A 24064-nucleotide genomic window follows, 5' to 3' on the forward strand; every position below is an offset into this window, starting at 1 on the left:
TAATTTATGAAAGAATAGATGAGCCAGAGCATGTTAGGCATGTTTTTTGTCTTCTCTATATGTGGAAAGGTGTGTGTGTCCATGGAGGTGCATTTACTCACATACACTGTGACTGTGTGTGTTTGTGTGTGGGTGGGTGGGTGGTTACCAGGTGTGGATCATGCAGTGACACAAGAAACACGCACAGATGGCCAAAATCTCCAGAGTCTTTCATATGCACATGTGTAAACAGCCGACAACATACAGCAGCCTCTCTACTGTCTGAAGAATACTGGGAAAATATGGAATACTTTGTCATAAATTGCAAAGCTTAATATTTGGGGGGTCTTTATTGTCAGTTCTGTCTTAATTGAGAGAGTGTCCAATATTTACAGTATGTATTGATTGATGTAATAACATGGTCAGCCTTGGAATTATTATTACTGCTCAAACAAGTGGAAACCATTGCCTAGTAACAGCTAAAAAGACCTTTCCAGCTATGAGAATTACTTTAGAGCAATGATACAGAAGTAACAGCAGAAACCATGGAAAATATTCATTTCTGATTCGGTGTATGTTATAATTGGATATGAGGACATGACAGTCAAAGTAGACACTTTTAATCCCTATTCTGGACAGTTTTTCTTCCCGTTAACCATCAACATTCTTTCTCAAACAGAGAATTGGGGTGTGGTGAATAGTGAGACATAATCGATTACCATCGCAAACGGATGAACGATTATGGGTGATATTTCCGGTGCTCAATGGAACTAGCATAAATAACAGAGCGCCATAATAACTGATGCACCAACAGTACTTTTAAGACTTTACAAGTGTTAGCTTAGTGGGATAAGCAATAATAATAGTGCTGGTAGTATTCACTCACTAACGTAGATCTTCATGAATGAATGATACGCTGTACCAATCACTCTGAAAACGAGGATCAGCATCCTGTTACCTTGGAAAACAGCAGTTGCAGTTAAACATCTGGACACACCAGAAGTTAGGCCCATGATTCACCCAAGGTGTCATGGGGGCTAGAAATAAGGTCGATAGTCACACATCATTGTTCCATTTGGGCAACTGTTAAAAATGTTTAAGTTTGAGCACAAAATTGAGTCAAAAATACTGTGTGGCTTAACAACATTGTCAGTAAATGACTTAGAAAAAATGTAATATCATAAAAATGACAAAACACACTGGGATTCAAGGGTATATGAAACAGAAGATAACCATAGTAACAAGTTGCCAGTTAACTCTTACCTAAATATAGATTGAACATGGCCATAATGACATGAACACAATCTCTCTATTTGGCGGTGGTATTTAGCCGTGTATAGTAGTGACAAAGCACTGAAGTGATATAGAATGTAAATATAAAGAAAGCAAGTTAGACAGTACTTAACTCTAAATATGTCTAACTTCATGTATTTACTTTAACTGTGAGTAATATATATGTAATTTTACAAGTTATTAGCACTAAATATTTGGCACAATGTTTTCTTTATTTGATGATTTTGAAGCCCTGACTACTTGGGCTTCTTATGTATTTAATTAATTGTCATTTTGCAGGAAATTGCCCATGTACAAATACATTAAACAAATAATCCATGAATTATTCACAGTGTAGAAGCTAGAAGAGGAGGGTGTTCTAATGTGGAGAGTTATTTTTCTATCCATTTATACTGGGAATTAGGGAGTATGAATATGTATGTTTGTATTGTATAGTTTTAGGATAATGTATTCTTTACATAATTAAAATGTTCGCATAGTATAGAGGAAACACCACTACGCTTCTCATTGTGAAATTCTTCACTGCCACCTCCTCTGTTGTTGTCAATGTTTGGACACCCTGTACTACATTATAGCTTACATGTGTATAATTCCAAATACTGCACATCTGACATGAAATGGGGCTCTTGTAATGGGGAGTTTGCTGTGAACATCAAACAGTCACTAGACTTGACTTCACTACAGATCAACAGTTTGTCATAGACAGACGATGAGCGCTGACTGGTTCCCACTGCAGTGGTCTCAAGTCTTCAATTAACATATCTGTGTGACAGTGGCGCCTGTGTGTGTATGTGTGTGTATGCTGGCAGAGGAGTGTGAAATTGGCTAATTAACGTGACCTCCCTTTGATCCGGGGAGAATACACATATGACATCTGAATTGGGGTAAGCCGGAGGAAAGGGAGGGTTTCTGGAAATATGTTAAAGTGTGTGTGTGTGTGTGTGTGTGTGTGTGTGTGTGTGTGTGTGTGTGTGTGTGTGTGTGTGTGTGTGTGTGCTTGCAGCAGCTTGGAAAAGTTAATTTAACCCTGTGTTAACCCGCAAGCTGCAAGATGCAGGAAACAACAGCAACAAAGGCGGGCTTTTTGCTTTTTGCTCAGTTCAAGGTTTATTCTAACTCTTATTATTTTTTACGTAAACCTGAAGCTTAAGCAAAACAGACCAGAAAAATGAAAAACTGCTCATACTGCACAAATTTTAAATTTGGTACACATATTCCCTTTGATGGCGTTAATGTTTGATTCTAGTTATTGCATGACACTAGCCATGACAACCATTTATCGTTCATCACCTGCCATGTTCTGCTAAAATGATCAAGATCCTTTTTGTTGCCACAGCCACACCTCAGTAGCCACTACTATGGTCAAAGTCACAATAAAAATTAATATAGGTTTTAGGTGTTGCATTATATAAATGGCTCATTAACATGGTTTGAGAAGATCTAGGAGAGACACAACATCGAAAAAGAAAAAACAGCAAATAAGGCTAGCTGTTCTGTAATGCTGTGTTCAGACCAAACCTGAAGAAAGTATTTGATTGAAGTTTGATTGCAGAGTTCTTCATTTTTAATCGTGTATACTCACTTGAGTAATGCGAAATAATAATAACTGTGAACGCATAGCACCCAGCTCAATGAATTTCTCTAATACCATCGTAATGCCGCCTTGTAAAAAGCCTGAATTCATGCTTCGTCAGGTCTGTTGGCCAGACGACAAGCAAACAACTTTTAAAATGCTTGTTCCTTGAATGGAGTTTGGATCAGTAAGAGTTATCCTGTGCTGAGACGTATTTCCAAAACTTACCAGGTAGTCTGACTTTCTCACTTACTTCCCTCCACGGCAGCTCCTTATTTGTCCTGTCTCGGTACGAGTAGATGTGTTATCATACAGCTCTGGGTGTCTGCAAACGGCCATGATTAGTGACAATTATCCTCTCCTCCATTGTTGTCCATGTTCAATGTCCGGACATCAGCGACGTTAACGTCATGACTTCAGTGTGAATGTCAATGCCGATAGGCTTTCGTGACACAGCGCCACGTGAAAATTTCACTTGAGTTCAATATTTACAACTCACACGAATGCTCGCTTGACTCAAAATTTCATGTCGCGTCATTCGACCAGCCCGGAGCAATTAGAGGTGAATTTGCGTCTAATTGCGTCTTATCATTGACTTTGTATGTAATATGGTCACAGCATATTACATGAACACATATGAACACAGCATAAGTGTATAGCTGCACCAGATGGAGGGAGTTAAACAAAACATATGGGCAATGAACTGCTTCATCACACCAATATGTAAGAACCATATTCATTTTAGCAATGTGATTCTTCCACCGAAGATACAGACCCCGACAGCAGTAACCTCCAGAGAGAGCATTTTCATCACATTTCTATTAGAGATAGTGTATTTAATAATCCTACCATTGTCAGTCAAGCAGGTATTAAGGGAAACTAATATGCTGTTTATGTCAGAGAGAAAAATGGCAGCAACAGCCTGTAACTCAGATTCTGAAAATGGCAGAATATGCAAAAGCATCAAACTCAGTAAAGTGAAAAGATGATGGGACACTGTAAAACAAGATATTGTTAGTTTTTGTTGCGTTCTCTGGTTCTTTCCTTCCTAGAATAATGACCTGCTGAGCAAAGGGGCTAAATAGTTCAAGAGGAAAGTCAATGGTATTTGTAGAAAGCCACTGAGTATGAGCTTGTAACTGTGCAGCAGAATTAGGACTAATTGTATCAGTCTTACAGCTTCTTGACATAAAAATTGCAGCTCATGAACATTGTCTAGTTGAGATCAAAAATAGCACAATTTCCTCTGGCTGTTGGAAAGAAGAAAAGGTGTGTAAAAGAGATAAGTTTTAAGAATTTGTAACTGCAAGTGACAGAAAGCATGTATTTATATGATGACAAATATCCAGGGAAACTAAGTGTCTAAAATGATCCAATGGGGGAAAGTACAAGAACTTCAGTTTTGTAGTGATTTAATTTGTTTCACAAGCCATTTCATGAGATAAAAAGATTTGAGAGCTCACTGGGTGTCACAAATGTGCAGAGTAATACCACAAGCATAGCAGTCACAAGAGACACAGCCACACCAATGTGACGTAAAGGGAGCACATAGAGGGGAAATAAAACAGGTCCAAGACTGGAGCTTTGAGGAACTCCACAGGTAAGAGGAGCAAAATAAGACTGTGCAACGCATACACAAAACTTGCTATTCTTTCAGTGCTACTAGATATCACAGCCTAATTTCTCAGATAGCATTTTAATTTTAATAGCATTTATCTATCTAGTTTACTGTTTCTATTTTATTCTACTTCTTATCTCCCAGTGTAACTGCTGGTATTTCTGCTGTCTTCTGAGATTGTAACTTCTTATCTATGAAAAGTGTTTAATGTATTAATGGACTGATTGATTAGTTGTATCAAGAACCATATTATAACATATTATAATGTGGAATCTAGATGGGCAAAAATGCACTTCGATGCATTTAAATAAAAATGTTTCCATGATTATGCCACTGAACTGACAAGTTATTTCAGATATGTAAGCTTTTCTCAATATTTGCCTAATTAGTTACTAATCATAATCCTTAGAAATGTACCGTTTAACATTTATTTTTACATTTTCTTTTGCACATATGAAAGTTGAATGTAGGCTTACTATAAAATAATGGGTCACTTTTGTGACATTTCTGAATGAACTTGCTCTTTTCCTCCAGTTTTTATTTTTCACGCCTCATCATCTGTTTTAGAACTGCTCACCTTTCTTTTCCTCTTCTCTACTTTCACCTTCCCTCATCATTCCTCTCTGATCTGTCCTTTCTTTCACCGTCCATGTCTTTGTAAGTCCACTCTCATCCTGTCTCTCTGTCTCTGTCACATCAGGTCTTCTCTGCAGTCTCTCAGTGTCTCTTTCTGGCTCCCTCACCTGCGACTCTGTCACACCGGGGTCTCTGCTCTTTCTGTCTCTTTTCTTTTTTTATTCATCTCTCCAGCTTTCTCACCCTCCTCCTTTCCCCCCTCCTCTTCCTCCTCCCTCGTCTCTCTCTCTCTGTTCCCCTCCATCACCTCCTGGGTAATGAAAGGGGGGACAGGTGGAGAACAGACCATCACTACCACCAGTCTGTGTGTGTTTGTGTGTGTGCTCGTCTGTGTCATTTGCACACACACACACACACACACACACACACACACACACACACACACACACACACACACAGATGGTGGACAGGGGCCCTGCCGGCCAGCCTGCCTGTCTGATGATGGGGTGTTGTTGTTGTTGAGTGCACTCAGCCACACATGATTAGCTAGACAAACACACACACACCAACACACATGAATTCCCTTCTACGTAGCACATATGGGGCTCAGCACCAAAACAAGTCACCTGCTATTCCAGTCACACACACACACACACACACACACACACACATACAGGACAGCTGTAGCTCTGGAGGTAGAGCGGGTTGTCCATTAACTGGAAGGTTGCTGGTTGGATTCCCCGGATCCCCCTTCTGCACATGGACGTATTCTTGAGCAAGACAGTGAACCCCAAATTGCTCCTGATGAGCAGTTGCATGGCAGCCTCTGCTGTCAGTGTATAAATGTGTGTGTGAATGGGTGAATGTGAAAGTCTTGTAAAGCACTCAGTAGAGTGGAAAAGCGCTATAGAAATGCAAGTCCATTTACCAAAATGGATCACAGGGCTGTGGGATGGTCAGTATAGATAATGCAGGCATTTTTTAAATGTATTTATTTATTTTTGCTTTATGTTACATTATCAGTACAAGTGCATCATGCTACCAAAAATGACAGTGGTATTTTCTTGGATGTGATCTTCAGGAAAAACATTTTATAACTGACTGGGCTGTGAAAATCTGAATGTTGTTGATTTGTCCTGATCAGAGGGATTCATAAAATTAAATCCATTTTTTATGGTGGAGTCCTGAAGAGGAATTGAAGAGTCTCACAGTCTGAGGAGAGAAGCTGCTATGTAGTATGGTGGTACGGCACGAAAACAAAATTTAAGTTGATTCACCATTGTCTGTTTTGTCAAAGGAACAACAGAATCAACAGAAAATGAATTTGTCCTTGTAGTAAAGTTTTTTTTTCTCGAACATATCATTATAAAGTAAATGTTGATTGTGCAATGCCATGATTACAGAAAAATGACACTCAGTGGCGTTTACATTGGCTCCTTATTAACTTCACTTTCACTTTGCTATCTTGTCTGCAGGAAATCTCCCAGGAAAATGAAGGCTCATCCAGTCAGACCGGCAGCCCGGCACCATTTCTATCTGTTTTCACATCTCCATTATAAACCAAATGATTGAATAAAAACAATCCACTCCGCCAACAATAATACGACTTATATTACACTAAGAGGTGAAAAGTTGTCTGTTTCCACTGAAAGTAGTCATGTGTCGTGTGAACATAAATCAGGTTTCCGTAGAAAGGGTTGATGATTAGAGATACGCCCTCTGATATTTGCTTTGGGAAAAGAAGTAATGTTAATGCAACAACTTTTGTCCAACCTCCAAAGGATGGATGCACAAATGCTGTACAGTACATAACTAGAATACAGACAAAAGGCCTGAAACACAGTTAGTGTTGTAATTTCAGGGCTCTATGCTGGCCAGTCAACACCAAGCTGGGGAAACTATTTCTTTATGGGCCAGGCTTTGTGCACGGTTTCAGCATTGTCATGTTGAAACAGGAAAGGGACAAGGACAAACTGTTGCCACAAAGTTGAAGCAACACTTTTTTGCATAGTGCTTATAGTTCTCTGCTCCCCTCTCGCAAGATGTTCCCCTTCATCCTGTACATGCTTCCCCTTGGTCACATAATCCGCCGTCATGGACTTCAGTTTCACTGCTTTGCTGATGACATTCAACTCCACATCGCCACCGAAGCCATCAATCCTGCCACTCACTCTATCCTTACCGACTGCATCATTGAAATAAAATCCTGGCTTCCAGCCAACTTCCTCAAACTTAACTGTGACAAATCAGAAGTCATCATCACTGGTCCCAAATCCCTCATCAAATCCACCCATAACTTCTCTCTGTCCATCGATGGCTCCACCGTGCTCCATACCCCCACATCTGTAACCTTGATGTCACTTTGGATCAAACCCTCTCCTTCCACCAACATATCAAACACCAAACATCACCAAAACAACCTTTTTCCATCTCAGAAATATTGACCGCCTCCATCCATCCCTCTCCTTTTCAGCTGCTGAGACCTTCATCCATGCATTCACCACTTCCAGACTGGCCTACTGCAATAGTCTCGTCAAGGTTCATCTTCCAAAACACTCACAAAATTACAATATATCCAGAATTCTGCTGCTCGTCTTCTCACAAAACTCCCGCACACGTGACCACATCACCCCTGTCCTTCATAACCTGCACTGGCTCCCCATCCCCCAGGGTATCCTCTTCAATTCCTGATTATCACCTACAAAGCCCTCCACAACCTGGCTCCCAACTACCTGTCTGAGCTCCTCTACCGGCACACTCCCACCTGCACTCTCAGGTCTGCTGACACAGATATTTTAAATGAGGAAATCTTTCTTTCTTTCTTTCTTTCTTTCTTTCTTTCTTTCTTTCTTTCTTTCTTTCTTTCTTTCTTTCTTCCTTCTTTTTCCTTTTGAGGGGAAGGGGAGATGAGGGAGAAAGGGGCCATCAGTTTATCACCTTCATGCAACATTGGCCATACATGAGAAAACTGATAAATGAGGGAAACTGATAAGATACATTTCTATATGTGTGCCCCCTCTCTGACAATCTGCTTCATTGCATTTTTCTATGCATCGGTGCTAACATCCCACTCATCAGTGAGTAGGTGCAGAGCAGGTGCACCCAACGATGCTGCACCTTCAAGTCACATGAAAACTGTCACATGTCAAACGACAGGATGTTACAGAGCAGGAGCAGTGACGCTCCAAAGATTGTAGAGGTGAATGTGCCTTTGGGCAGTGCACTTAATTCCCAAAGTGAGCTGGTGGAGAAGCTCAGTGCAGCCTATGGTTAGTAGCTGTGGTAGCTTGAACTCTGACTTGTGCTAAAAATATCAACCGTAAATTCGTCTTCATAGTATTTTATTACAATTTGCCTTCTGGGCATCACTACTAGAACAATGTCCCCAAACACCCTCCCCCCTCCAATACCGTCCCAGGAACACTATTCCCATGTGTGTGCATGTGTGTGACTCTGCATGTGTGTGTGTGTGATCACCTTGGACTGTCAGAACAATGGCATCTGTTCTTTTGAAGCTTACTAGCTTTATTACAAAAAATGTGAGTTTTATTTCCCTCACAGTTCTCACAGTTTAATTAGTGGCTGCAGAAGCTATGAAATCATGTTCCTCATATTAAATAGTTCAGTATGACTCTCAACACCAGTGAAATTTAGCTTCACTTTTTAGATTTACTGAGAGTTGTTGGCTTTTTAATGAGGAGGTTTTTGTTTTCGTAAGATTATTTAAAAAAAACAAACACACATGGTGGATCAATAAATCAAACAATAAGTCAGACAGAGTCAAAATACTGAGCTTTGGTTTATATACTCACTGTACTTTCACTTTATTATTTCATCTTATGGGTTTTTTACTCCAATGTAAAATAAAATATACTTCTTATTCATCCACACTTATCTCAGATGATAGTGACTGTAGTTATGTATCATATTAAGATTTATAAACAAAACATATAATCAGTTTATAATCATGCTGTATCTGAAAACCTTCCAACAAAAAAGTCACACTTCTTTGACAAGTAATCATGATAATAGTAATAATAGTTTTTTTTAATTTATTATACTGTTTTAATCCCACAAGGGGAAATTCTTTTTATCACTCACATGCACACCCACACACACACAGTGTATAGAGGAGAACGAGTTTATGGGCAGCCATCTGCAACGGCGCCCAACGAGCAGTGTTAGGGGTCGGTGCCTTGCTCAAGGGCACCTCGGCAATGCCCAGGATGTGTGAACTAGTATTCGCCATTACAAGTCCACATCATACTTTTTTGGTCCGAGTGGGACTTGAACCGGCCACCTTTGAGTCCCCAAGCCAAGTCCCTACGGACTGAGCTATTGCTATTGGTGTTTTTTTTCAAAGTGCTACTCCAGTGATTTAGTATTCCACTTTCATTAAATCGGGAGATTCTTAATGGGCTGATTAATTTACAAAGAATGGTAAACATTTTCAAAAATAAAAAGCCCAAGTAAGAGGCTAAAATATCATAAAATTAAAAAAAACAAATGCTGGAGCCTACGTATCCCATAATGCAACTGATGGTGTCAATGCCCCCATCTTCAAATTCCCTACCTCCCAGTTTGTATTCCAGTTTTTTTGTTATAACCATATAGACTTAACATAGGACCTCCAGAGCCACAGAAGACACACAGAAGAATTTGGTGGAATGCCCCTTTAAGGATTGCTGTGTGTTTCCCATTTTCTACCTTGAGTCAACATGATTTGTATTTTTTTTTGGGGGGGGGGTTGTTTTTACCTCCACTACAATCCTTTCCTAATGGTGCGTTCAGACCAAACACAAAGAAAATATTCACTATATTCATTATTAATTTTTATTTGCGTTACTCGCGCAGCACCCAGCTCAGTGAATTTCACTGTCTGGAGCTGCATCTGAATGAGTGCAGCTTCCAGCTCTACCTGAGGCTGATCGGTGCCCAGACCTCAGCTGCAGAGCTCAGCTGCGGAGCACCTGTCCATCTGTCTCCAGTCAGTGGCAGTTTCTTAATAGGTGTATTGAAATCAATTAAAAGTCATTGTGACCAGCAAGTAGACGTAGACTGAATTAATCTGTTTGACCACATCGGTAAGAATCCAAAAACAAAGAGATTTCTCTGTGATCTGACTGCAATAAATGGATCAAAAGGACGTTGCAATAACAACATCATAATGTCGCCTTGTGAAAAGCCTGAATTCATGCTTCGTCAGGTCTTTTGGCTAGAGAAGCAAACAACTTTTAAAATGCTTGTCCCATGAATGTATTTTAGATCGATCAGGGCTATGCTGTGCTGAGACGTATTTCCATGACTTACCAGGTAGGTAAGGCGACTTCCTCGCTCACTTTCCTCCGCGCCAGCTCCTTCTTTGTCCTGTCTCGGTACGAGTAGATGTGTAATCGTACATCTCTGTGTGTCCGCAAACGACCACGATTAGTGATTATTATCTTCTCCTCCATTGCTGTTCAATAATGTCCGGACATCAGCAACTTTAATGTCACAACATCAGTTTGAATGTCAATGCAGATGGGCTTTCGCGACACAGCGTCACGCAAAATCCTTGCTTGGATTTAATATTTGCAAGTCACGCAAATTCGCTAATGACGTGAATTTCCGTGTGCTCCTGTCATTTGTGCTCGAATAATTGGCCTTGCGTTTGGTCTGAACACACCATAACTGCAACTCTGTGGTTATTATTGTAACCATGACAACAAAGATCTGACAACAACAAGAACAACAGTTTAGTAAGGCACAGACAAACAATGTCGACTGGGGCATCAGATCAGAAAAAGGACACTTAGAAACAACATATTTTGTTGTTTCATTTGGAGGACTTGTTAGACTACATCTCCCATTGTGCAGCATCAATTAACCACAAATTAATGACACTCCAGGATTTTAGTATCCCCACATCCTGAAATGTCTTTGGGATTTGGAGGCGTTGAAAAAAGACAAGAATGATGGTATGTGTGGGTGTGTGTGTGTGTGTGTGTGTGTGTGTAGCTCACACATACATAATCAGCAGGAGCTGTCAGATCAGCATCAGTCCTTGCCAGTCAGATTAAGGATGTTACAGCAGCAGCACCTGGCCAGTAGTCGAGTGGCTGCAGATAGATTTCACATTCTCTGTCTTTATCTCTCCCCTGTCTCTGCTTCGGTCTCTGTCTCTCTGTCTTCTGTGTCTCTGCAGGACTCGGCTGCTCTGTGGGCTCAGGTCCCAGGGTCGAATGGAGGTGAACTGAGCTAAGTGGAGAGGTGACGGGACAGGTGGCGCGAAGCCACAGTCTCACCAAAGCTACCAATCGATCACAGATCATGAAAAGTCGCCCTAAAAAAAATCATAAATCTGCGGCAGGTGTGCAGGACTGGAGGAGCAGTGGCTACTGAGGAGAGGAATCTGACAAAGTGGAGAGGTAAAATTTCAAAAGCCTATTTAACTGGTTTATTACACTCATAAAATCATTCAATTCTTCAAAACCACTTCCTTCCTGCCAGACAACCTGATGGCTCTATTAACTAAAGTTCCCAAACATACAAAAAATACATCATCTTTTTTTTATTTGACAGTGACGATACATGTAGTAATTGTTTCATCTAAATACAACTGAAGATATGTATATAGGACTTCTAGCTGTGACTAATTTGCAGTCATTAGCTTTTAAAGGATAAAAACACATAATACAACATGCTCATACATGCATTAAAACCTAAAAATAAAACAGGCACAGACAGGCAGCCACTACAAACAGTCATTGTGACAACAATGACTAAGAACAACAAATAAGCACAATATGAAACATGAATGTTGGGGAAGTGTCTAAAATGATGCACAAGACATTCAGGATATTTTTCCATTCGGTGGGTTGGTGCAACTATTAAAACAGTCAGAGGTTTGAATACTCATAAACAGATGTTGGTTTTCGATGATCACTCATCGTGTGTGTGTGCTAAAGAGTTGTTGAGTTGTTGTTGCGCCACACAGAACATGTGTACTGGGCCGCGACCCTACTGAATATGAATGATGAACAGTTTTAGCATTACAATTTCATTGATGTAATTTGGATTATTCACATTATTTGAGGGCTCCCAATGAACTGTCTCTGATTATTTAAGAAATGTAACTTGCTATCAATAACTAATAGACAACTTTTCTGCTTTAACTTATCAAGCTGGAATAAATACTGATTGTTCAGTGTGATAGGTGTAGAAAAATAACACCATCTGTGTGTACTGTAGATTGGTTCTCTAAAAATCTCGCTTTCACTATGCTATTCGGTCTGACACAGGGCTGGATTTTTCTTGCAAAAATGAACGTCAAATTCCGGCACAAATGAATCTGTCTGCTATCCCCAGGTAATGGTGGAACAACTGGAATAACTGTGGAAACTACACTGCAGAAGAAAAAGAACCCCACTGATGGAGGAGGCAAAGACAGCGAAGAGGGAGAATAATAGAAGACGAGAGTAAACGGACAGGCATTCACTCAACACCTGTGCACCTGTGTTGTGTCAGTCTGTGCAAGTCTGCCCCCCCCCCAGATATGTTTCCAACAGGATTTGAGACCACAGGTGAAGAGCACTCCGCCGCGTGTTTTCCTCCGGTTGAACATAGACGGGTTCACAACACGTGTATACTCTGCTTTAATGGTTAGAGGGGCTGCTTTCAGTTACTTTAAGTTTCAATGAATGCAGTATTATCACTGTAACAAATAACATGGCACATTTGAGCAGCAAAACTTAAAGCTGAAGAGGAAACATACCAGGGGAAACAGAATGTAACTTTTAGCTTCTGTAATACACATTTTTAGACAGGACAGCAGCTTCACTCCAAATTATTTTACTGTTTGAATCTGGACTGTGTGTGATTATTAGATGTGAAGTTGAACACAGAACTTTAATTACATGAAATACTAAGCGATCCTGTCGGTGAGTCAGGCATTTCAAATAATCAATTAAGTTTATTCGCTGTTCCTCTTGTGCAAATGCGCATGTTAAGGGAGGGATACACATATTGTTTCTGTTGCTGGAGGATGCTGTAGGTAATGTCATTGATATTTTTCTCATTAAAGATGCATTTCTCCCACTTGCATCCCACCTGCTATTAATCTGAATATTTTGATGACCTGCCTTGCATTGTCCACGGGGAGAGATCTGCACACACAGGGATGCACAGCAGCGCTCCCCACCTCCTCCTCCTCTATTAAATATCAGTGTTTTTTCTCATATGCAGTCAAACAGAGTTGTTGATAGGACAGATGATTTTGAAACGGCGTGGGCAGAGGGTCCGGCAGCGGAGGGCCACATACCTGTCCCTCATGAAGACTCTGTTTAATATCGATGTTCCAGGTTCTGGTGCACGGATGAGAAATGTACTTCATTAACAACATTACAGAGAGGAGAGGGGGGAAGAAGAGAGAACTGGTCTATGGTGAATAGACTGATTTGTCCTGAAGATAACCACATAGACACACACACACCATTGGTGTGTGTCGTTGCTCACTAACGTCAGCTTACAGACAGTGAACTGTGTAGTAAGCTGGCTGTTTGGGGCAGATAAACACTGCATGAGAAATGCAAATAAACACAAATGATCCTGCTGTGAAAATCTTTTCACTACAACTGCTGATGAAAATCTATCCGATGTGACTCAGGCAGTGTTGGGCAAGTTACTTTCAAAATGCAATAGATAACATATTACTAGTCACCTTCATTTTAAAGTAATATATTATGTTACAATATTACTGTCTGCATGGAGTAATATAGTACTTATTACACTACTTTTTAGTTACTTTCAACAAAATGCCCAAAGGAGGGCGGCCGACCAGACCTACAATCTCAAAGCATCAGTATTTGAGTTTGGAATGAGACTCAAAAATCAACTAATTGGACCTTTAATAGACATTACTACTCATTATTAAAGCCCTGTGAAAGGAACAGTCCAACATTTGGGAAAATATGCTTATTCACTTTATAGCTTGAGTTAGATATGAATATCAGTACAGGGGAAAGCTTGTCTGGATCTGTCCAAAGGTAACAAAATCCCCCTATAAACATTTTATCTTCCCTGATAAAGTGTGAGAAGAACAATTTGGGGGCTATATATATCTATACAATGACATTACCAGTGGATGATTTACTGTTTTCTCAGAAGCTCCAGAATAATTTTCCTTTCAAGATATATTAGTTTCCCAATTCTGTACTGTCCTTTGTTTATTTAAATGGCACCCACCCTGGAGTATATTTAATACATCACCACATTGGCTGACAGAGCCTATTTATACTACGAACTCATTGCTGAACCTCACTGTCTTCTGAGTTTGTGAGACTTCTGTGTGTAACACAAAGCTGTGGTGATTCTTGAAGCTCCATCGTGAGGAAACACGATATTCATGCCAGTCTGAAAGAGGGAGTCGAGGGCTGAAAACTGCTCACAGCTACAGCGCAGAGGATTTTATTGAGTGACACGACCCTGTGAAGGTCACTCATCCATGTAAATAATATGGCAACTATGAACAAACACACACTGACAAACACACACAGTGCAGGACAGTGATACAATGATACTCGAGGATACCACAGTATCATATGTGAACATGAATAAATCAATAAACTTGTTGTGAAATATGAGATGTATAAATGACCCATGAAAAATAGTTCATGGTCAAAAACACATGAAATCTAAAATTAATACCCACGCACACACACACACACACACACACACACACACACACACACACACACACATATAAATACATATATAAAAGCAATCAGACACTCCAGAACGAAAGAACAAAACAGTTTTTGAACTATAATGAACACCCATTATAGTAGAAATTGGTATTTTGAGGAATTTGGTGCCTCCCACTGTTTCTGGGGGCAACACAACTGTTACAAATAACTACAAATAATAATAAAAATTTGTCAGATGTATTGTAACCATAAAGCTAACAACTAAAATCTGGATACAGCAGTGGAGACTTCCCCTGCCCCTGGAATCCCCTGCAGGGCCTGTGGTCCACCCCCCATAGTCTCATGAAATCCTGTGGGAAACACTTGTTTCCACCCGGTATTATCATCCGTTCTGAGTGATCCGATCACAAGTGGACAGCTCTAAGTGCATCTGCTCCCACCTGGCATTAACATGTGTCTACACATGCATCTCCAGGTGAATATATAGGAGAATATAGCAGGAAGAAAGGGATAGTTGCGGCTTTCGCCTCTACTCTGATCGCCACAAGACCCAAGAGGAGATTTTGGATGTGTGCAGAAAGTCAAGACTGGTGGGACAGAATTGTAATTGGGACATACACTGACGAACAATGGCGACACATTAGCGCACGGCCATACAACTGGAGAAGAGGATTGCGGTGGCAATTTGGTACCTCGCATCAGGTATAGACTTCAAAACATTGTCCGAGTTGTTTTGTATTGGCAAAACATCAGTGTCCGGATGTGTGTGGGAGGTTTGCCGCGCTATACGCACAATCTAGTGGCAATTTATTTTACTTGCCACAAGGGGACAGACTGTGGGAGACTGTGGATGGTTTCAAAGAGAGATGGGGGTTCCGCCAATGCGGGGGAGCAATAGATGGCTCTCATGTCCCCATCACTGCCCCCTCCAACAACGCAAAGGATTACTACAATCGTAAAAGGAAGTCATTCCATCATTTTACGAAGTAGGCCAAGTTTGTATACTGAATATCTATATTGTATCTAACTATGTATCAACAGTTCTGTTTTTCTGCTGTGATAGTAGCCTGTTTGCTTGTCTCGTGGAATCAAAGTAGGTCACTAAAGCTAGTCCGTTTCCTTTTTATTCTTCCATCCATAGATTCACCATCATCAACGTTGGATGGCCTTGTGCACGATGCAAGGGTGCTACGGAACTCCACACTGTTCGATCTAGCTGAGAGCAACAAACTTTTCTCACCGGTGAGGCATAAACTTGTACTTTTCTACAGATGACATGCCCTTGAACTAATACAATAAAGTACACTAGGTAAGTATGCTTTAGTATAGTACAACTATACTATTTCATAGCATGAAATTAATATACTTTCAGTTACAAGAGGCATGCATTAATATGTATTTGGAACATTCTTTACTATATGTATGTATATGTTTGTACATGTCCTGTGCATTAACTGCAGAGAAATCTAGTTATTAACCTCATGGTTTTTTTGTTTTTTTACTTTTCCATTTAGGACACACAAGAAATTAGAGGTGTAAAGATACCCATCATGCTCTTGGCAGACCCTGCATACCCTCTCTTGTGCTGGCTGGTGAAGGGATACCCTGACAGTGGACATCTCACTAGAGAGCAGAGGCTTTTAAATTACAGACTGAGGCTTAAGCGGAGATGGCGGTGTCTGTTGAACAGAGAGCTGAGTGCTCGTCAAAAACTCACCTGTTTGCGTTGTAATAGTAACAGTAAATACCACAATACAAAAATGTGTTTGGGTGTACTCTTTGAGTACACATTGGGAAGCAATGAGCATGCTTTTGCTAAAGTAATACTATTGCAGAGTCTGCATGTCCTTATTCATCCATTCACACATTTTATTTAATTTAATTTATCTGTAATTTATTTAGAAATGGAAGATCTTATTCTCAAAATGAGTAAAGCTCTGTGTGCAACTGATATCAAAGATGTGTTAGAATGAGACAACCATGGCCCATAAGTGGCAAAAAAGAATGCTTGCTGTAATGCTAATGATGTGGTGTGTCTGTGCAGACTGGTTCTCTATTCATATCTTATGAGTGTATTGAAAATGCAAACGATGCACACATTCCAATTGTCTACAGGTGATCAGCTTGAATAGGTGGTGTAGAGGTGAGAATGTGTGCAACTGATATCAAAGATGAAAGTGTTTAAAGTTTAAACACATTTTTAAAGTTTAAAGATACAAAATAACATGCAATAATCATAATAAAATAAAGGACAAAGTGCACAAACTGTGGAGTGCTCAATGGCATAGTGTGCACAACTGTTTAAACATTCTTCAATCTTTTGGGAGAAAAAAACACCTTAAAAAAGGAGGAGAAGGAGGATTGGCCGGATGATGCAGCAGCAGCATTTGGTCCAATGATAGTATATTCAAACACAAACATGTACAAATAAGACATTAGATCCAGCTTTCATTTAGTGTAAATAGACAATGCAACAATGCCATGGTTTTCAACCTACTACTCAGCGAAATTGACAAAAGCAGACTAAACCAAAATGTACATTGTGGTCTCAGACCACCTTCCCATAGGAGTTATACATTGTTATATTTTATATACTGCTACTACTACGAAGTTAGCACATTTGGTACAGTCAGCATCAGCTGCTAACGTAAAGGGTAGCTTGAGAACAACCACATTTATATAGGAACAGGGATCAGACTGTTCAATGCATTTTAGTACAATTAAGTTTGTTTATCAAACTAGGTACAAACAGTCACTATTATCGTTGTCACCCTGGCTTTCAACAGCTGGAATATTACCCGGGGGACTGCAGCATCAGCATTTGTTGTGGAATTGAGAAGAGGCTCTTCCAACTCAGACACGTCCAACACGTGTCCTTCACCGGGACAGAATGAAGGTCGGTCTCCCACCACCCTCTCCAATTCCTCATAAAACAGACATGTAATCCTGTCCCTACTGGACTTTTTGTTCGTGTCCTTTGCCTTCCTGTATGCGTTCTTTAAATGTTTCACTTTACGTTGGCTCTGCTGCCATGAACGAGCATAACCGTTCTCCCCCATCTGCCTGGAAATCTCCTCATATATCCCCCAGTTGTGATACGAGTCTTCCAGCGTTGGCTGCATGGATTCCTCAACCCAAAGAGAAATAAGGCAACATATCTCCTGTGTTCTCCATCCTCGTGAACCCATTGTAGTGCTGTTGCCAGTTGTTGTCATGGGGTGTTATGGCTACCACTTATTTCACACTTTGTTATGATGCCGTTGTGGCACAAATGACTATATACTTCTGCTAACACAGAAGATGTCAGTTGAGTAGGCGGTCCTTCAATATGGTCTAGGACGCATTGGTTTACACTGCTAAAAGAATGTGGCCACATGTGGCTAAGACCACCTCCAATTGTGGTTTGGTGATCGGATCTTAAACGTGTCTTCAATGCGTCTTGGGTGCATTACCACCTGTACTTAAGGCTGTCCACTTGTGATCAGATCACTCAGAACGGATGATAATATCAGGTGGGAACAGGGCCTAAGTAGTTCTTTGTGTGAAATCAGAGAAGTTCGCCTTTTAGGTTCCTGGCGAAAGAATTTATCATGTCAATGAGCGCTCACATAAGTACAAACCTGTGTGTGCAGGCTGTCTATGGTGTCCCAGCCACCGTCCATGCTCCTCTACTGGGTCTATGAATAATGCAGAACTCACATTTTCATACCACTTCCTCTTCCCTCCCTCCAACCCATTTTCTCCTTCCCCTCCTCCTCCCCCCTGTGTCGTAGTAAAAATAGAACAGCAGACCTGCAAGCTTTCACTCTGGTGTTTACACCATCATGACCAACCCCACCGCTCTCTCTTTCCTGACAGTAGGGTTATTACTCTCATTCATCTCAGGCTGTTCTCTCTATCCTCCACGGGAGCTGGAGAGCAGAAACAAGAGAAGAGGTTGTCAGGCCAGACTGGGAGCAGAGAGAAGGTCCTCAGGTAGCATATAGATGCTTTATCTCCATATCTTTATTATGTGCCTCATAAAAATAGCCCTGCTAAGGCCTTCGCAGCTCGCCTCCGCTCACCTCCCACTCCTCCTCTGCATGCACTCAGTCTCTGCTCAGGGGAAATGAGGAGCAGCTCTTCCCAGACATTAAATGTAGAAACTAGGATGCACAGACAGACAAATGAGATGCCTGCTCCTTCTCTGTGGATGCAATGCAGTAATAAAGTTCAAGAATATACACATCAGGGATTTAAGATTAAAAAGTGTTGTATACTTATTTTATGTAGAGTTTTATTTAGTGAATAAAATGTGTCTGCCTTTTCAGCATGGTACAGATGTTAGTCAGCTATCATACATGGTAAGGAATAATTAAAGTGTTTGTTTTTTTCCCCCTTTTCTGTAAATGTGTTAACAAGCTTTTGAGGAGAGACAGTAAAAAACAAACTGGACTGTTGCTATGAGTAACTTGGATCAAGATCAAGATCAAGATGTACTGATGGATACTAGTCATTTGGCTAAGTCTGGCATCATAATAAAAATGTCACATAATGTTCATTGTCCCTCCTAAACATATACAGTAACCAGATTTATTTACATTTTACTGGCAGGTTTCACAGCTGAACTTGAAGTGAAGAATTGATTTGAAAAATTATAACTGTAACAAGGCGCATAATGCTTGTCAGGCTGTGGATTTCTTCCCATGTTGAGAAATATTCAGTGTAAGAGTTTGTTTGTTCAACAAGATAATTTTCACAAATGAACACCGGTCCCATTTCACCAGTGTGGCAGTGTTTATTAGATTGTGTACCCAGAGTTTCTGGGCATCAGGCAATACACTGTAGCTTCAAGAAAGCTGCCAACTGTACACAATGTAGGCCTACACCATGGAAGGATATATGAATGATGTTAAGTTTTATGAACGAGGCAACACGACACAAGTTGAAGTCATATCGGTGTCAATGAAAACGAGACACATTCTTTGCACGGAGGCCGAGGATGTCAAGATTATCAGTCAATATTACTACCGCACTGCTGGGTATATCTCCTTTTCCCTGATTTGGGATTAATTGAGGGCAACATCTAAGATTACAGACTGCAATTTACAGTTTAAATACTCTGGAGTTAGGGAGTAATCCTTTGTACTAGCAGTGTACCAGTATAGTACATACCAAAACATATTTGTAAGTACCAGGGAACAAGACATAAATATCAGGGAACAACAAAGATTATATACTGCAGTTATTTATTTTAACTACAGGGTACCTATTTTATTATTCCAGGGTATATAAATCTACTGAGCAATAATCTGGACGTTTGGGATTAATTGACAGAGATTTATACTGCAATTATTTTTTATCTACTGGGTACTTCCGTCATCTCTTCGATCACTCAATAGCCTAAATATTATGTGATTTGATGACGAAATGTGAAATGAACTAGGAGGTACATCTGTGTATTTACTTTGTAATAAATGTCCAGGGGACACTCTATTGTCATGAATACCGTCAGTGTCTTTTGACTGTTTAACCTCAGCAAACTTCATTACTGAATGCTCATCTATGGCCACCCACCCTATATGTCACTCGTGTAACCACATGTTGACTATTTTGAAGTAATGTGAAAGTCTTCTTCCTGACAATCTCTGGCACAACCTCTTTTCAGCCCAGGAAGTTACTGTAGTTACAGAGTAGGAGCAAGTAAGTGCCCCCAGTTACATGGTAACTACAATATATGGGGGCTGTAATCTAAAGCACCCTTAGTTCCCTTCTTGTTATGTTTAGTGACATGGTAACTACAGGATATGTGGGTAATTTAATGCACTGTTATCAAAGTTATTTAAGTATGTGGTCATTTATGTTAAGGTCATTTTGTACCCTGCAGTGATAGTATAGGAACCGGTGGTAACACTTAACACTAAATGTGAGTAGTTAATGAGTAGTCTCTTGTTGCTTCATAATTACCTACTGATTATTTCCTGAGACTTCACAATTAGGTCTTTAAAATATTCATGAAAAATACAAATTCCACTGAAATCCAATAAAAACAAGTCTGTCTCACTCAACCAGTATAGGACAGCATTTGGCATTGATTTCGGCTCAATTGGTAAAATGACCTGGCAGTTATTGAAAAGATTGGCCGATGTTTTCATCAAGAATTGTGTTTTTTCTTTAAAATATTTATGAAAAATGCAAATTCCACTACAATCCAATAAAAACAGGTGTGTCTCATTCAACCAGTATAGCACGACATTTGGCATTGATTTCGGCTCAATTGGTAAAATGACCTGGAGGCTATTGAAAAATTTGTCCGATGTTTTCATGAAAAATCCAAATTCCACTAAAACTGCGGTGTGTCATTCAACCAGTATAGGACCACATTCCTGATTGTTTTTTTTTTTTTTAAGACAATATTCATGAAAAATCCAAATTCCATTAAAATCCAATAAAAACTGCTGTGTCTCATTCTACCAGTATAACAAGACATGTCGGCATTGATTTTGAGTCGATGGCTCAAATGACCTGGGAGCTATTGAAAAAATCGCCCGATGTTTTCATGAAAAATGAAGACTTTTCTATAATAATAATAATAATAATAATAATACATTTTATTTGTACAGCGCTTTTAAAAACTCTCAAAGACACTTTACAAGAGTAGAATACATACAAGAATACATAAACTCAAGTGCATGGTGCGATAGAGGAGAAATATGTAGAAAAAGAACAGTGTATGAGGATATGGATCTGTGTAGGTTTTTAGGGAGAACAGGTTGAGGACAGCAGACAGCTACAGGTGCATATGAAAAGCGAGTTTGAAGAGGTGGGTTTTGAGTAATGACTTGAAGGTGGATGAGTCTGGGCAGTCACGGATGTGTTTGGGGAGGGAATTCCAGAGGGAGGGGGCAGCAATGGAGAAGGCTCTATCCCCCCAGGTACGGTGCTTGGTCCTGAGGGGGGGTGAGAGAAGGTTAGCGTCTGAGGATCTGAGGTTTCGAGAAGGAGTGTGGTGGTGGAGCATGTCCGTGAGGTAGGGAGGGGCCTGGTTGTGGAGGGCTTTATGGGTGAGTAGGAGGAGCTTGAAGTTGATTCGGTGTGGGACAGGGAGCCAGTGAAGGTTTTGGAGTACGGGGGTGATATGTTCACGGGAGCGGGTGTGGGTGAGGAGGCGGGCAGCAGAGTTTTGGATGTATTGAAGTTTATTGAGGACTTTGGAAGATGAGCCATAGAGGATGCTGTTGCAGTAGTCCAGTCTTGAAGTGATAAATGCGTGGATGAGAGTCTCAGCTGCAGAGAAGGAGAGTAGTGGGCGGAGGCGGGCAATGTTTTTTAGATGGAAGAAAGCAGTTTGGGTGAGGCGGCTGATGTGCTGTTCGAATGAAAGAGTACTGTCCATGATGATGCCAAGGTTACGGATGGAGGGAGAGGGAGACAGGGTGATGTTGTCAAAGCTGAGGGTGAAGTTCTGGGTCGATGTGGTGAGATGTTTTGGGCCAATGAGTATGATTTCAGATTTGTCACTGTTTAGTTTGAGAAAGTTTTTTTGCAGCCATGATTGTAGTTCTGACAGGCAGTTTGTGAGGGTAGAGTGGGTGGCAGGGGTGATGGATTTTGTGGAGATGTGGAGTTGGATGTCGTCGGCATAGCAGTGAAAACGGAGACCATGCCGACGGATGATGGAGCCAAGGGGGAGTAGATAGATGATGAGATAAAATATAAAATATAAATAAAATATTCATGAAAAATCCAAATTCCACTAAAATCCAATAAAAAACTGCTGTGTCTCATTCTACCAGTATAACAAGACATGTCGGCATTGATTTCGAATAAATGGCTCGAATGACCTGGGAGCTATTGAAAAAATTGGGCGGTGTATTCGCCAAAAATGGTGATTTTTTGAATAAAATATTCATGAAAAATAGAAATTCCACTAAAATCCAATGAAAACTGCTGTGTCTAATTCTACCAGTGTAACAAGACATGTCGGCATTGATTTCGAGTCGATGGCTCAATTGACCTGGGAGCTATTGAAAAAATCGGGCGGTGTATTCGCCAAAAATGGTGATTTTTCATTAAAATATTCATGAAAAATAGAAATTCCACTAAAATCCAATAAAAACTGCTGTGTCTCATTCTACCAGTCTAACAAGACATTTGGCCATTGATTTCGAGTCGATGGCTCAAATGACCTGGGAGCTATTGAAAAAATCGGGCGGTGTATTCGCCAAAAATGGTGATTTTTCATTAAAATATTCCTGAAAAATAGAAATTCCACTAAAATCCAATAAAAACTGCTGTGTCTCATTCTACCAGTCTAACAAGACATTTCGGCATTGATTTCGAATCGATGGCTCAATTGACCTGGGAGTTATTGAAAAAATTGGGCGGTGTATTCGCCAAAAATGGTGATTTTTCATGAAAATATTCATGAAAAATAGAAATTCCTCTAAAATCCAATACAATCTGCTGTGTCTCATTCTACCAGTCTAACAACACATGTCGGCATTGATTTCGAGTCGATGGCTCAAATGACCTGGGAGCTATTGAAAAAATCGGGCGATGTATTCGCCAAAAATGGTGATTTTTTGAAAAAATATTCATGAAAAATAGAAATTCCACTAAAATCCAATAAAAACTGCTGTGTCTCATTCTACCAGTCTAACAAGACATGTCGGCATTGATTTCGAGTCGATGGCTCAAATGACCTGGGAGCTATTGAAAAAATCGGGCGGTGTATTCGCCAAAAATGGTGATTTTTCATTAAAATATTCATGAAAAATAGAAATTCCACTAAAATCCAATTAAAACTGCTGTGTCTCATTCTACCAGTCTAACAAGACATGTCGGCATTGATTTCGAGTCGATGGCTCAAATGACCTGGGAGCTATTGAAAAAATCGGGCGGTGTATTTGCCAAAAATGGTGTTTTTTCATTAAAATATTCATGAAAAATAGAAATTCCACTAAAATCCAATAAAAACTGCTGTGTCTCATTCTACCAGTCTAACAAGACATGTCGGCATTGATTTCGAGTCGATGGCTCAAATGACCTGGGAGCTATTGAAAAAATCGGGCGGTGTATTCGCCAAAAATGGTGATTTTTCATTAAAATATTCCTGAAAAATAGAAATTCCACTAAAATCCAATAATAACTGCTGTGTCTCATTCTACCAGTCTAACAAGACATTTGGGCATTGATTTCGAATCGATGGCTCAAATGACCTGGGAGCTATTGAAAAAATCGGGCGGTGTATTCGCCAAAAATGGTGATTTTTCATTAAAATATTCATGAAAAATAGAAATTCCACTAAAATCCAATAATAACTGCTGTGTCTCATTCTACCAGTCTAACAAGACATTTGGC

Source organism: Pagrus major, chromosome 9 (genome assembly GCF_040436345.1).
Source record: "Pagrus major chromosome 9, Pma_NU_1.0".
In the NCBI taxonomy this organism is placed as follows: Eukaryota; Metazoa; Chordata; class Actinopteri; order Spariformes; family Sparidae; genus Pagrus; species Pagrus major.